Here is a 17,160-nt window from a genome sequence, read left to right on the forward strand (position 1 = left end):
TAGCCGCTTAGACCAAGATTTTATTCCTTTAGGCCCTCCTATCCACTGATGCTCAAAGCCTTGGGATCCTTTTTATTTCCCTTGCCTTTTGGTTTTAAGGGATATTGGCTTTTTCTGCTTGCTTTTTCTTTTTCTTATTATATTTTTTTTTCGCCTATTTTTTTTTTCTACAAGCTTTGTTCTTTGCTGCTTTTTCTTGCTTCAAGAATTATTTTTATGATTTTTCAGATTATCAAATAACATGTCTCCTAGTCATCATTCTTTCAAGAGCCAACATATTTAACATTCTTAAACAATAACTTCAAAAGACATATGCACTGTTCAAGCATACATTCAGAAAACAAGAAGCATTGTTACCACATCAATATAATTAAGCTAAGTTCAAGGATAAATTCGAAACTCATGTACTTCTTGTTCTTTTGAATTAAAACATTTTTCATTTAAGAGAGGTGATGGATTCATAGGACATTCATAACTTTAAGACATAGTTACTAACTACTAATGATCATGTAATGAAGACACAAACATAGATAAGCACTTAACATAGAAAACGAAAAACAGAAGAAATAAGAGCAAGGAATGAATCCACCTTAGTGATGGTGGCGTTTCGTTCTTGAGGGGCCAATGACGTCCTTGAGCTCTTCTATGTCTCTTCTTTGTCTTTGTTGCTCCTCCCTCATTGCTTTTTGATCTTCTCTTATTTCATGAAAGATGATGGAATGCTCTTGATGTTCCACCCTTAGTTGCTTCCAATAATTGTGTGGAAGAAAATGTATCCCCTGAGGTATCTCAGGGATCTCTTGATTTGCAGTCAAATGTTCTACCACTGAGCTATAGACCCTTGATGGAAGCTTTTGTCTTCCCTTTCCTCTTTCTAGAGGTTTCTCTGGCCTTAGGTGCCATCAATGGTTATGGAAAAACAAAAAAGCTATGCTTTTACCACACCAAACTTAGAATGTTGCTCGCCCTCGAGCAAAAGAAGAAAGAATAGAAGAAGAAGAAGAAGATATGGAGGAGATGGATGGATGTGTGTATTCGGCCATATGGGTGGGATTGGGTGGGAGAGAGATGTTGAATTTTGAAGGTAGTGGGTGTATGGATGTGAGTGGTAAATGGAAAACAGAAGGGATGATCATGAATTAATAAGAGAGATGATGAGGTAGGTAGGGATCCTCAGATCCTGAGATGATCCTGTGGGGTCCACAGATCCTGAGGTGTCAAGGCATTTACATCCCTGCACCAATTTAGGCATGTAAAATGCCCTTGCACACAACTCTGGGCGTTCAGCGCCAGGTTGGTGCCCATTTTGGGCGTTCAACACCCATTTATTGCCATTTCTGGCGTTGAACGCCAGAACCATGCTTGTTCTGGGCTTTTAGCGCCAGGATGCTGCCCATTTTGGGCGTTCAGCGCCAGAACCATGCTCTGTTCTGGCGTTGAACGCCAGGCAGATGCTTCCTCCAGGTTGTGATTTTTCTTCTGCTGTTTTTGATTCTGTTTTCAATTTTTATATTTATTTTGTGACTCCATATGATCATGAACCTATAAAGACATATAACTAAGAAAAATATAGTTAGATAAAAATTGGGTTGCCTCCCAACAAGCGCTTCTTTAATGTCAATAGCTTGACAGTGGGCTCTCATGGAGCCTCACAGATGTTCAGAGCATTGTTGAGACTCTCCAACACCAAACTTAGAGTTTGGATATGGGAGTTCAACACCAAACTTAGAGTTTGGTTGTGGCCTCCCAACACCAAACTTAGAGTTTGACTGTGGGGGCTTTGTTTGACTCTGTTTTGAGAAAAGCTTTTTCTGCTTCCTCTCCATGGATGCAAAGAGAGATCCTTGAGTTGTAAACACAAGGTTGTCCTCATTCACTTGAAGGATTAATTCTCCTCTGTCCACATCAATCACAGCTCTTGCTGTGGCCAGGAAAGGTCTTCCTAGGATGATGGATTCATCCTCTTCCTTTCCAGTATCCAGGACTATGAAATCAGCAGGGATGTAAAGGCCTTCAACCTTTACTAACACGTCCTCTACTTGTCCATAAGCCTGTTTTCTTGAATTGTCTGCCATCTCTATTGAGATTTTAGCAGCTTGCACCCCATAGATTCCCAGTTTCTCTATTACAGAGATGGGCATGAGGTTTATCCCTGAACCAAGGTCACAAAGAGCCTTAAAGATCATGGTGCCTATAGTACAAGGTATTATGAACTTTCCAGGATTCTGTCTCTTCTGAGGCAATGTCAGTTGATCCAGATCACTTAGTTCATTGATGAACAAGGGAGGTTCATCTTCCCAAGTATCAATGCCAAATAATTTGGCATTCAGCCTCATGATTGCACCAAGGAACTTGGCAGCTTGCTCTTCAGTAACATCCTCATTCTCTTCAGAAGAGGAATACTCATCAGAGCTCATGAAGGGCATAAGGAGGTTCAATGGAATCTCTATGGTCTCTAGATGAGCCTCAGATTCCTTTGGTTCCTCAGAGGGAAGCTCCTTATTGGTCACTGGACGTCCCAGGAGGTCTTCCTCCTTGGGATTCACGTCCTCCTCTCCTTCTTTGGGTTCGGCCATGGTGCTTATGTCAATGGCCTTGCACTCTCCTTTTGGATTCTCTTCTGTATTGCTTGGGAGAGTACTAGGAGGGATTTCAGTGATCCTTTTACTCAGCTGGCCCACTTGTGCTTCCAGATTTCTAATGGAAGACCTTGTTTTATTCATGAAACTTACAGTGGCCTTAGATAGATCAGAGACTAAGTTTGCTAAGCTAGATGGATTCTGCTCAGAATTCTCTGTCTGTTGCTGAGTGGATGATGGAAAAGGCTTGCTATTGCTAAACCTGTTTCTTCCACCATTATTAAAGCCTTGTTGAGGCTTTTGATCCTTCCATGAAAGATTTGGATGATTTCTCCATGATGAGTTATAGGTGTTTCCCTAAGGTTCACCTAAGTAATTCACCTCTGCTATTGCAGGGTTCTCAGGATCATAAGCTTCTTCTTCATAAGAAGCCTCTTGAGTACTGTTGGATGCAGCTTGCATTCCATTCAGACTCTGAGAAATCATATTGACTTGCTGAGTCAATATTTTGTTCTGAGCCAATATGGCATTCAGAGTATCAATCTCAAGAACTCCCTTCTTCATAGGCGTCCCATTACTCACAGGATTCCTTTCAGAAGTGTACATGAACTGGTTATTTGCAACCATCTCAATGAGTTCTTGAGCTTCTGCAGGCGTTTTCTTTAGGTGAATGGATCCACCTGCAGAAGTATCCAATGACATCTTAGATAACTCAGACAGACAATCATAGAATATATCCAGGATGGTCCATTCTGAAAGCATGTCAGAAGGACACTTTTTGGTCAGTCCTTTGTATCTCTCCCAGGCTTCATAGAGGGATTCACCTTCTTTCTGTCTGAAGGTTTGGACATCCACTCTAAGCTTGCTCAGCTTTTGAGGAGGAAAGAACTTGGCTAAGAAAGCCTTGACCAGCTTATCCCAAGAGTTCAGGCTATCCTTAGGTTGAGAGTCCAACCATATTCTAGCTTTGTCTCTTACAGCAATTGGGAAAAGCATGAGCCTGTAGACTTCAGGATCTACTCCATTAGTCTTAACAGTATCACAGATCTGCAAGAATTCAGTTAAGAACTGAAAAGGATCTTCAGATGGAAGTCCATGAAACTTGCAGTTCTGCTGCATCAGAGAAACTAATTGAGGTTTCAGCTCAAAATTGTTTGCTCCAATAGCAGGAATGGAGATGCTTCTTCCATGTAAATTGGAATTAGGTGCAGTGAAGTCACCAAGCATTCTCCTTGCATTATTATTATTTTCAGCTGCCATCTTCTTTTTCTATTTGATAATTTCTGACAGGTGCTTGCTGGTTTGTTGTAATTCAGCTTCTCTTAGTTTCCTCTTCAGAGTCCTTTCAGGTTCTGGATCTGCTTTAACAAGAATATTCTTGTCCTTGCTCCTGCTCATATGACAAAGAAGAGGGCACAGAAAAATAATAATAATAGAGATCCTCTTTTTTTTTTGTGAGTGAGGGAGAGATGTTAGTAGATGAATAAACAAATAGAAGGAGATAAGAGAGAAGAGAATTTTCGAAAATTATTTTTGAAAAAAGAGTTAGTGATTTTCGAAAATAGTTTTTGAAAAAGGTTAGTAATTTTCGAAAAATAAAAATTTAAAATAATTAGTTAATTAAAAAGAAATTTTGAAAAAAGGGGGGAGATATTTTCGAAAATGAGAGAGAGAGTTAGTTAGGTAGTTTTGAAAAAGATAAGAAACAAACAAAAAGTTAGTTAGTTAGTTGAAACAAATTTTGAAAATCAATTTTGAAAAGATAAGAAGTTAGGAAGTTAGAAAAGATATTTTGAAATCAAATTTTTGAAAAAGATAAGATAAGAAGATATTTTTGAAAAGATATGATTGAAATTAATTTTGAAAAAGAGATTTGATTTTTAAAATCACAATTAATGACTTGATTCATAAGAAATCACAAGATATGATTCTAGAACTTAAAGTTTGAATCTTTCTTAACAAGCAAGTAACAATCTTGAAATTTTTGAATCAATACATTAATTGTTATTGTTATTTTCGAAAATTATAATATAAAATTAAGAAAAAGAATTTTGAAAAATATTTTTGGAATTTTCGAAAATAACTAAGAAATTTGAAAAAAATTTGATTTTTGAAAAAGATTTTGAAAAAGATAAGATTTTCAAATTGAAAATTTGATTTGACTCATAAGAAACAACTTGATTTTAAAAATTTTTGAAAAAGTCAATCCAAATTTTCGAATTTGATGAGAGAAAAAGGGAAAGATAATTTTTTTTTTTTTTGGATTTTTTGAATTTTTATGATGAGAGAGAAAAACAAGAAAAATGATGCAATGCTTGAAAGTTATGGATCAAAACAATGAATGCATGCACGAATGCTATGAATGTCAAGATGAACACCAAGAACACTATGAATGTCAAGATGAACACCAAGAACATATTTTTGAAAAATTTTTAATGCAGAGAAAACATGCAAGACACCAAACTTAGAATTCTTTAATGCTTAGACACTAAGAATTCAAGAATGCATATGAAAAACAAGAAAAGACACAAAACATGCAAATGCAAAGATCAAACAAGAAGACTTACCAAGAACAACTTGAAGATCATGAAGAACACTATGGATGTATGAAAATTTTCGAAAAATGCAAGATGCACATGCAATTGACACCAAACTTATAACATGACACATGACTCAAACAAGAAACACAAAAATTATTTTTGATTTTTATGATTTTATGATTTTTTATTTTTTTGTATTTTTTCAAAAATTATTATGAAAAAGAAAAATAAGGATTCAAAATTTTTAATATGAATTCCAGGAATCTTATGCTCTAAAGCTCCAATCAAAGGGTCAGGCATGGCTTAATAGCCAGCCAAGCTTTAGTATGTAACTCAGACATGACACGCCCAACATACTCATTCCCAAAGGAATTAGACATGGCTTTACAGCCAGCCAGGCTTCAACATGCTTCACGAAACACTAGAATTCATTCTTAAAAATTCTGAAGAAAAATATATTTTTTTGAAAACATTTTTTTTTCGAAAACAGATGAGAAATTTTTGAAAGATTTTTGAAAAATTTTTGAAAGGAAAACAAAAAGAAAATTACCTAATCTGAGCAACAAGATGAACCGTCAGTTGTCCAAACTCGAACAATCCCCGGCAACGGCGCCAAAAACTTGGTACGCGGAATCGTGATTACACTTTAATTATGTAAAATTCATTGCTCTTTCTTTCCCTGGAAATGGCGCCAAAAAACATGATGCCAAGACCATGGTTCACAACTCCGTGTAACTAACCAGCAAGTGCACTGGGTCGTCCAAGTAATACCTTACGTGAGTAAGGGTCGAATCCCACGGAGATTGTTGGTATGAAGCAAGCTATGGTCACCTTGCTAATCTCAGTTAGGCAGATATAAATTGATAATGGTGTTTTCGAATAATAATTAATAGAATAGGGATAGAAATACTTATAGAATTCATTGGTGAGAATTTCAGATAAGCGAATGGAGATGCTTTCGTTCCTCTGAACCTCTGCTTTCCTGCTATCTTCATCCAATCAGTCTTACTCCTTTCCATGGCTGGCTTTATGTGATACATCACCACTGTCAATGGCTACTTTCGGTCATCTCTCGGGAAAATGATCCAATGCCCTGTCACGGCACGGCTAACCGTCTGGAGGTATCACCCTTGTCAATGGCTTCATCTTATTCTCTTAGTGAAAATGGTCAACGCACCCTGTCACGGCACGGCTATTCATCTGTCGGTTCTCGATCATGCTGGAATAGGATTTACTATCCTTTTGCGTCTGTCACTAACGCCCTGCAATCGCGAGTTAGGAGCTCGTCACAGTCATTCATTTATTGAATCCTACTCGGAATACCACAGACAAGGTTTAGACTTTCCGGATTCTCTTGAATGCCACCATCATTCTAGCTTACACCACGAAGATTCTGGTTAGGAGATCTAAGAGATACTCATTCAGTCGAAGGTAGAACGGAAGTGGTTGTCAGGCACGCGTTCATAGGGAATGATGATGATTGTCACGTTCATCACATTCAGATTGAAGTATGAATGAATATCTTGGAAGCGAAACAAGATGAATTGAATAGAAAACAGTAGTACTTTGCATTAATCTTTGAGGAACAGCAGAGCTCCACACCTTAATCTATGGAGTGTAGAAACTCTACCGTTGAAAATACATAAGTGAAAGGTCCAGGCATGGCCGAGATGGCTAGCCCCCTAAAACGTGATCAATAGTCTCCTAAGATGAACAATGGATTAAAAACTGAGACCAAAGATGGTCAAAAAGACTAGTAAAATGTCCTATTTATAATAAACTAGCTACTAGGGTTTACATGAGTAAGTAATTGATGCATAAATCCACTTCCGGGGCCCACTTGGTGTGTGCTTGGGCTGAGCTTTAGCTTTTCACGTGCAGAGGCCATTTGTGGAGTTGAACGCCAGGTTTTGATCCATTTCTGGCGTTCAACTCTGGTTTTGGATCCTTTTCTGGCGCTGGACGCCAGAATTGGGCAGAGAGCTGGCGTTGAACGCCAGTTTGCGTCATCTATTCTTGGCCAAAGTATAGACTATTATATATTGCTGGAAAGCCCTGGATGTCTAATTTTCAACGCAATTAGAAGCGCGCCATTTCGAGTTCTGTAGCTCAAGAAAATCCATTTTTAGTGCAGGGAGGTCAGAATCCAACAGCATCAGCAGTCCTTCTTTAACCTCTGAATCTGATTTCTGCTCAAGTCCCTCAATTTCAGCCAGAAAATACCTGAAATCACAGAAAAACACACAAACTCATAGTAAAGTCCAGAAATGTGAATTTAACATAAAAACTAATGAAAACATCCCTAAAAGTAACTAGATCCTACTAAAAACATACTAAAAATAATGCCAAAAAGCGTATAAATTATCCGCTCATCAATCATCAATGTTCCAACCGGGTGGCAAGCAATCTGAATTCTCAATGGAGTACCCAAACAACTTCCTAGACCCATTCAATCGAGCTCTACATCAATCCTTGCACTTCAACTTGGAGCGTGCAACCATATTGAACCTTTCATGACAACTCCCACCATTAACCATCTTCCTCTTACTCTTAAAGCTACAAAGAGCTCTAAGTTGCCCATCCGTCTCAAGCAAAGTATACTCAAGTGGGCTAATTAAGTTTAGAAATGAAAGATTTACCCACTTGAATGAAGTAATGGATAGTGATGGCTTTGGGGGAGAGGTCTCCAACAACTTTGGCAAGGTGATTTCCAGCTCCATTCCCTTGAGCTCTTCCCTGACAACTTCCACCTCTTTGCAAGCCTTTTCAACTTCAACCGCTTCCTCTTGGTAGCTTTCTTCCAATTCAATCTCTTCTTCATTGCCTACCAAGGGCATGGGAGGCTGTGCTTCTTCTTCTTTAATCTCCATCTCTTGATCAACCTCTGCAAAGTCTTCAACCATGATATGTCTTGGAGGTTGTACACCCTCCTCAACATCAACATTAAACACCTTGGAAGAGGCTCTATGACTGGACTTTCCCATGGAGGTTCCGCATCTCCCAAGTCTTCAACCACTTCCTCTTCTGTGATAATTTCGGCTTTCTCCACTTGCTCTAATACAAAATCAAACTCCTCCTTGATGTCTTCCTTCACTAATTCTTCAACCACTCCTTCGCCTTCAAGGGTCTCTACTACCTTCACCTGTAGGGCCTCCTCTAGCTTCTTATGAAGTATGAATTCGCTAAGATGATCCCTTCTCTCTTGTTCTATGTCAATAACATAGTTGGGATCATGTTACTCTTGGATTGATGGATGTGGGTGCTCTTCCATGGAGGGTGGTGATGGGATGGAGAGATCATTATGTGGTTGAAAAGGAAGTGTACTAGAGCTTGATGGTCGATTGTTGGGGGTATTCAATGATCCAATCTGTGAGGCGAGAGCTTATAAAGTAGAGGTCATACCGTTTAAGGTAGAGTTAAGTGTGTTCTAAATGGTCTTTTGTCTTTGGTGAATAGCACTAAGAGTGTTGTTATCCAAAGGAGGTTGGGGTGGATAGGAGGGTTCATTTGTTGGGAGAAAGGGTTCATGATAGGAAGGTGGTTCATCTTGATAAGGATATGGAGATGGTGTATATTGAGGTGGTGGTTCTAAGTATGGCTCGTAAGGCTCTTGGTATGGTGGGTAAGGATTAGGGTCATATGGGGGTGTCTGGTGGTAAGGGGCTTGTGAGTATGGGGGTTCAAAACTATGTTGAGGAGGAGGTTCATAGGCGTATGGTGGTGGTTGTTGATAATCAAAAGAGTGCTCACCATAGCCATTATCTTGGTATGCCTCTTGGAATGGCTCTTGGTCATGGTATGTTGGTGGAAGTTGTTGCCAAGAGGGTTGATCAAATCCTTGTGGCTCCTCCCAACCTTGATTGTTCCAACCTTGATGCATATTCTCATTGTAGCCTCCATTCCCTACAACATAATTTGAACTAAACTCATAGCCAAAAGGGTAAAAATTCATAGTAGTTAAAGAAAATAAAAAACAGAAACTAGTAAAAATAAGCAACTAAGTCCTAAACAAACAAAAACTAACAAACAAGCAAAAAGAAAATATTTACAATAACCAATAACAAGGTACACGTTTGCAATTCCCCGGCAACGGCGCAATTTTGCTGAACGGATTTTTGCTAGTAAATAATTCACAAATAAATTATCGTTGCAAGTATATTTTCTAAACTAACAATAATTCTTTCATACAAAAACTTGTTTGTCACTTAAGCAAACCCAATAAAAATAAACCGAGTATTTAAACCTCGGGTCGTCTCTCAAGGAATTGCAGGGAAGTGTGTTATTATTGGTTATGGGTTTTTTTCTGAGAATTTTTAGAGTTGGAGAATGGAAAAATAAATGATTATAAATTAAAGCAATGAAAATAAACAAGAGATTTTATGTAATTAAATTAAAAAGCCTTGGCTAGGAGAAGATTATTTGGAAGTTCTATCCTTGTTGGATTTCTCAAGATTAATAGTAATAGGTTGTTGTTTCTACTTAGTTATCCTTTATTAAATAAAAAAAAGTCAAGTTGGGAGCCAAATCTATTCACAAGTCCTAATCCTCTCCCTTGGGAAGGATTAGCGTTAGTGGCCAGAGAGCCAATCACAAATTAACTCTTGAGCCTTCTAACTCAAGGGTCTCTAAATATTAATCAACTCCAAAGCCAAGTTGGAAGCCTACTCCATTGACATGGATGCCAATTTTTCATGCATGTAAGGGGAGTAGAACGAAACCATGATAATTGGAATTGAATTGAGATAATCAAGCAAATAAAAAAATTTAATAGAAAAATACTCTTTGCATTAATAAATTAATAAGGGAGGATAATAAATTAAAGTAATAGAATAAATAAAAGTATAAGAAAACTAAATTAAAGGAACATTGAACTTGGAATTGGGAAGAAATAAACCTAAAACTAAGAGAAATCCTAACCTAGAGAGAGGAGAGAGCCTTTCTCTCTCTAGAAACTACATCTAAACCTAACTAATGTGTGAATAATGGAAAGTGTGAAAGTGTGAATGGATTCCCCCACTCTGTAGCCTCTAATCTTTGTGTTTTGGGCTGAAATCTGGGTCAAAAATAGCCCAGAAATTGCCCCCAGCGATTTCTAATACGTCTAGCACGTCACTCTGTCATGCGTACGCGTGGATTGAACTTTCGCCAGGTCACGCGTACGCGTGATCCACACGTGCGGGTTGCTTTACAGCATGGCAACTATGGAAAATTATATATCATTTCGAAGCCTCGAATGTTAGCTTTCTAACACAACTGAAACCGCCTCATTTGGACCTCTGTAGCTCAAGATATGATCGATTGAGTGCGAAGAGGTCAGGTCTGACAGCTTAACAATTCCTTCAGTTTTCTTGTATTCCTTCCACTTTTGCATGCTTCCTTTCCATCCTCTAAGCCATTCCTGCCCTATAAACCTTGAAAACACTTAACACACATATCAAAGCATCAAATGGTAATAAGAGAGGATTAAACATAGCAAAATTAAGGTCAAAGAAGCATGTTTTCAATCATAGCACAAAATCAGGAAGGAAAATGTAAAACATGTGATTTCTATGAATAAGTGTGAGAATAGTGGATAAAATCCACTCAATGAAGTACAAAATGTACCCCGAAATAGTGGTGCATCACCTGTGCATAGGTTAAAATTTTTGCAGAGTTGTGCAAGCGCACATACCAGAAATCACAAAATTCTGCAACTTTGCAGAATTTCAGATTTTTACACCAATCTTTGATTGATCATAACTTCCTTTAGAAAATTCCAAATTTTACAACCTTTATATTGATTCAAAGAGTTTTCAATAAACTTTAATTCTAAATAAGTTTCAATCAATTTTGAAGACCAAGGCAAAAGTTATGATCAGACAAAATTCACCAAAATTTCCCTTTTACCAAAATCACAATTTCCACAATTTTCCAAAATCTTCAAACCACATTCAACCAAAGCAATACCAAACCCCCATTTTGAACATAATCTACCCTCTTGGGTCACAATCTACCATTCCTATCAAATTTTCCACCACACTTCATCATTCTCAACCTTACTTATCAAGTATACAACATATCAAACATATTCCCACCAACACATTCACAAATCCCCATTTGATCAATATCAATCTTCATCATTAAACTCATTCATGCTCCATATTAATGATCAAAATTGCACATTCATACAAGTTCATCATACGTCACATCCCAACATCATTATTTAACAACATTCACAACATCAACAACCATATCAATTCAACCCTATCCGATAGGTCACTGGCCTAAGTGTCCATGAATATTATATACTACATAGAGAAAACCGAAACTATACCTTGGCCGATTCCATAAATGCACCAAAACTCCAATTTAGCACAATCAAGCTCTCAACCATAATCCAAGCTTCCAAAATAACTCCAACAAGCACCAACAAGCTCCAATAGCTCCCGAACTCACAATATTCAAGCTATATATGCATAAACCATCACAAATCAACCTAGGGCTTGTCATAAATAAAATTTCACAAGAGTTCAATGCCTTTTACCATTCCCAATAGCTTTGAAAGCAAAAATCCAATGCTAAGCAAGGATTAGGGTGAACCTAAGCATCCAAAATCGCAAAGTTTTCTCAAGATCATCACTCATCAAACTCGAAATCCTAGGGCAGCATAAGGGAAAAAGAATTTTGAGAAACTTACCACAAGGCTTAGATAGAATTGACGAGCTCAGCGAGAGCTTCGCGTAGCTGCTGACGGCACGCGAATCGGAAAAAGCACATTTTCTAACTCAGAAAAACCTACTTAGTCCAAAAATCATATTTAAATCCTCAAATTCTCGCTCTAACTTTTCAAAATATAAATTGGACAATATTAATTACTTAATTAAATGATTAGTTAAGCTCGGGTCTTACATAAAAGATGTTAATTTAAAATTAAAATATACAAAGATAAACGAAATTAAGCTAAAGAGTGCTGAAATCCACTTTGGGCCCACTTTGGTCTTGTGCTTCGTCCATGCCTGGCGTTCAACTTGCAGTATGGGCGTTGAATGCTAGTTAGGGGGTGAGTGCGTGCTCCCTTGGTCCCTTGGTGGCGTTGTACGCCAGTCTTGGGCATTCAATGCTGGGCTTTGATCCTTCTTGGGCGTTGAACTCAGATGTGGACGTTCAACGCCAATTAGGGGCAGTGATCTGGAAGAGAAGTATAGACTCTTATATATTGCTGGAAAGCTCTGAAAGTTAGCTTTCCAATTCCATTGAGAACGCGTCAATTAGATCTCTGGAGCTCAATATGTGCTCGTTAGAATGCATGAAGGTCAGGATTTGACAGGATCTACTATCCTTTCTTCATCTCTGAACAAGACTTTGCCAATCTTGCTAATTTCGCCCAAAAATCACCTAAAATCATAGAAAAAATACAAAAATTCAAAGTAGCATCCAAATATGAAATTTTTCACTAAAACATACTAAAACATAATAAAATTAATAAAATCTAACTAAAAACGCTATGAAAATGCTATGAAAAGTGTATAAGATATCCACTTATCATTTAGATTATAATTTTTCACCTAAAAATTGGCCGATTGGTCAGACGACCTCCCTACATTTAAAAGTTAGCACCGTCCTCAGTACATTCAAAGTTGAGCAAGGGGGGTACGGCGACTACACGGATTGCCACCTTCAGCTAGTGGATTAACCGGCTACTACGTGACCTTTCTTCTGCTTTCCTTTTTGCTTATGGTTAATCATACTAAAATATAGAAAACAAGATAGTAAGACAAGTAAATGCAAAAGCAAGGAAGAATAGATTGTCAGAATGAGGTAAGAATCACTAAAATGAAGTGAATGCATCAATGTATGACATAGATGAAAATAGTGAGTGAATTCTAAGTTGCTCACGGTCTAGAACTCACACACTAGAATTTAAAAGATATGTCACAACTACACAAAAGAAGTATGTACTTCACTCATTTTAGTGTACTTGAGATACTTCAAAGAAAACTTGTACCTTAAGATAAACAAACAAGCAATAAAGAAGCATGAAAGCACTCAAGCAATAATCAAGCAATTGTGAAATAGATATTGAATGGACATTGGTTAATGTGCAAGAGAATTCAATGAAATAAATGAAATATGGAACTCGTACATCAAATAATGACACACTTTGAATTTGATTTTTGCATCACCTAATTGACATAAAGCGGAAAATATGGGTGCTAACAGAGAGATATAAGGTGAGATCAATCATATAGCAAGCACGAGTGCTATGCAACTTAAGAAAAGAGAGATATAAGGTGATATCAATTACATAACAAGCATGGTCCATAAAGCTTAAAAAGATAAAAAATATGTCTCTCGGTAAGCTTACGATCCAATTTCACAATTCCACAATCTTAATGCATGAACTAGGTGACGTAAATAAAGACCATTCATAAACAAGGATCACCTAACAAAAAATGCATCAACAACATACAATTTCCTAATAATGGATAGTGAACTCAAATTACATGGTGGCTAGTGATGAGCGGATAATTTATACGCTTTTTGGCATTGTTTTTAGTATATTTTTAGTAGGATCTAGTTACTTTTAGGGATGTTTTTATTAGTTTTTATGTTAAATTCACATTTCTGGACTTTACTATGAGTTTGTGTGTTTTTCTGTGATTTCAGGTATTTTCTGATTGAAATTGAGAGACTTGAGCAAAAATCAAATTCAGAGGTTGAAGAAGGACTGCTGATGCTGTTGGATTCTGACCTCCCTGCACTCAAAGTGGATTTTCTGGAGCTACAGAACTCCAAATGGTGCTCTCTCAATGGCGTTGGAAAGTAGACATACAGGACTTTCCAGCAATATATAATAGTCTATACTTTGCCCAAGTGTAGACGACGCAAAGGGCGTTGAACGCCATTTCTACGCTGCAGTCTGGAGTTAAACGCCAGAAACACGTCACAAACCAGAGTTGAACGCCAAAAACACATTACAACTTGGTGTTCAACTCCAAAAGAAGCCTCTGCACGTGTAAACTTCAAGCTCAGCCCAAGCACACACCAAGTGGGCCCCGGAAGTGAATTTCTGCATCAATTACTTACTTCTGTAAATCCTAGTAGCTAGTCTAGTATAAATAGGACTTTTTACTATTGTATTTACATCTTCGGATCATCTTGGGACGTCTAGTTCTTAGATCATGGAGGGCTGGCCACTCGGCCATGCCTGGACTTTATCACTTATGTATTTTCAACGGTAGAGTTTCTACACACCATAGATTAAGGTGTGGAGCTCTGCTGTTCCTCATGAATTAATACAAAGTACTACTGTTTTTCTATTCAATTCAACTTATTCCGCTTCTAAGATATCCATTCGCACTTCAACATGAATGTGATAATCGTGACAGTCATCATCATTCCCTATGAACACGTGCCTGACAACCACTTCCGTTCTACCTTAGATTGAATGAGTATCTCTTGGATTCCTTAATCAGAATCTTCGTGGTATAAGTTAGAACCCATGGATGGCCATTCCTGAGATCCAGAAAGTCTAAACCTTGTCTGTGGTATTCCGAGTAGGATCTGGGAAGGGATGGCTGTGACGAGCTTCAAACTCGCGAGTGCTGGGCGTAGTGACAGACGCAAAAGGATCAATGGATCCTATTCCAGTATGATCGAGAACCGACAGATGATTAGCCATGCAGTGACAGCGCATTGGACCATTTTCACTGAGAGGACAGGATGTAGCCATTGACAACGGTGATGCCTAACATACAGCTTACCATAGAAAGGAGTAGGACTGATTGGATGAAGACAGCAGAAAAGCAGAGGTTCAGAGGAACGAAAGCATCTCTATACGCTTATCTGAAATTCTCACCAATGAATTACATAAGTATCTCTATCCTATTTTATGTTTTATTTACTATTATTATTCGAAAACTCCATAACCATTCAATATCCGCCTGACTGAGATTTACAAGATGACCATAGCTTGCTTCATACCAACAATCTCCGTAGGATCTACCCTTACTCACGTAAGGTTTTATTACTTGGACGACCCAGTGCACTTGCTGGTTAGTTGTATCGAAATTGTGACGAATTCTGAATTAAGACTAGAGCACCAAGTTTTTGGAGCCATTACCAGGGATCACAATTTTGTGCACCAGCTAGCTACAACATGCAATCTAGAAATCCAAAAACATTCTTGAAGATAATGTCATAAGTACTTGGCATGTGCAAAATTAAGAATGTAGAATTTGGTGCCAAGCAACAAAGTATCACAATCCAACAATGAATAATTCAGCAGCAACAAATAGCAAATCAAATTAATAGTCCAACACCTTTCACCTAACTAACCTATACTAACAAGTTAATCAACTAAAACAAAAATCAAACTAACTAACTAACTAATGTAAATGGTGGTAGATGATGAATGGTGGTGGAAGATGGTGGTTAAAGGAGGGAAAGAATAGAAAAGAAGAGCGAAGAAAAGAAAAAGAGAGAAGAAAAGGTTTGTACGTACGCACCACTGAGCATGCGTACGCACGAATTAGGATGCAGAGAATAAGGCCGCGTACGTGAGCAATTGGTACGTGGGTGGTAGCTTCTGTTTGGCCCGGTCGCATACGCGGCAAGTGGCTGCACATGCAAGATGGTTCAATTTTGGTGTTATGCGTACGCACCATTGAGCATGCGTATGCATGGTTTTTTTTTTAACATAACAAAACTTAAAAATTAAACACAACTTCTCAACTAGATTCAACTATGCAATTAAAAATCAAAATCCCTGATCCAAAATCAAAGTCCAAAAACTATGCAATTCTACCATGCAACTATGCACATTCTAAAACAAATCAAAATCCAAAAATTGGCTAGATTTCTAACATCCACAAATTTATTCAACTATTCCAATCAAACTAAAATCTATCAAATCAATTCAACACTTAAGAGACATATTTACAAAAATGAAATAAAGAAGGGAAGTCGAAAGGTTTTACCATAGTAGGGTGTCTCCCACTTAGCACTTTTGGTTATTGTCCTTAAGTTTGACAATTGATGGGGTTCTTGTCAAGGTGGCTAGTGCTTGAATTCTTTCTTGGATCCCCACCAATGTTTACACTTTCAATAGCCTCCGGGATTCCAAACTAGGCGCACCAAGCTTCCAAGAAATCTCAAGCAAGTAACAAGACCCCAAAGTTGTTGATTCTTACATTGTATTCCGGGGACCCAAACCTTGTTTGTCAACACCCTTTCTTCTTGTTGATCATTACAATTCCAATCGGGTGGCAAGCATATAGAATTCTCGTTCAAACACCAAATCATCCTCCTAGACTCATACAATTTAGCATTCCTCCAACCATGCGACCTAAGCCTTGAGGGTTCAACTTTAATGAGCCTAACATTATTTTGCCAGCCACTACACAACTCTCTCTTACTCTTTAATCCATAAAGAGCTTTAAGTTGACCATCTATTTCAAGCAAACCATATTCAAGTGGGACAATAAAGCTAAGAGATATAAATTTTACCCACTCAAATGATATGATGGACAGTTGCTTAGTGAGAGAGGCTCCAACCGGCTTTGGCAAAGTGATTGGAACTCCCTTTGACTCCTCTTTGATAGCTACCACCCCTTGACATGCTTCTTCAATTACGATTTCTTATTCACTGACTTCTTCTATACATTTCTCATTGCTCAAGTCATGTGTTAGAGGTTGTGTACGGTCCTCCTTATCATCAATTTCACAACACAATAAGGAAGGTTCAACAATCTCAACTAGCACATAAGTTGGTGTGGAATCATCTTCAATAGAGGGGCTTGCTTCTTGCTTAACTCCTTCTAATATTTCATCATTCACAATGTCTTGGAGGTTGTGCACTATCCCCATCAACATCAATTTCAAGCTCAATGGAAGAAGGTTCTACAACTTCCACAAAATCATCAACAACATTAATTGGTGTGGAAGTGTCCTCAAGCTTGGAATCCACCTCATTCTCAACTTCACCTAAGTCTTCAACCACTTCTTCATCTTCAACAATTTCGGCTTTCTCCACTTATTCCAATACAAAAGCCCACTCCTCA

At 37.9% G+C, this 17,160-nt stretch overlaps 1 non-coding gene across 1 annotated transcript; it reads left to right on the forward strand.

Moving 5' to 3' along the window:
- Positions 1–3,335: 3,335 nt before the first annotated feature.
- LOC148544847 (small nucleolar RNA R71) lies at positions 3,336–3,443 on the forward strand. The gene has a single exon (XR_015902112.1). It is a non-coding gene; the product is annotated as a small nucleolar RNA R71 (small nucleolar RNA).
- Positions 3,444–17,160: the final 13,717 nt, after the last annotated feature.

This window comes from Arachis ipaensis, chromosome B9, assembly GCF_059453495.1.
Source record: "Arachis ipaensis isolate K30076 ecotype BB chromosome B9, ASM5945349v1, whole genome shotgun sequence".
NCBI classification, from domain to species: domain Eukaryota; kingdom Viridiplantae; phylum Streptophyta; class Magnoliopsida; order Fabales; family Fabaceae; genus Arachis; species Arachis ipaensis.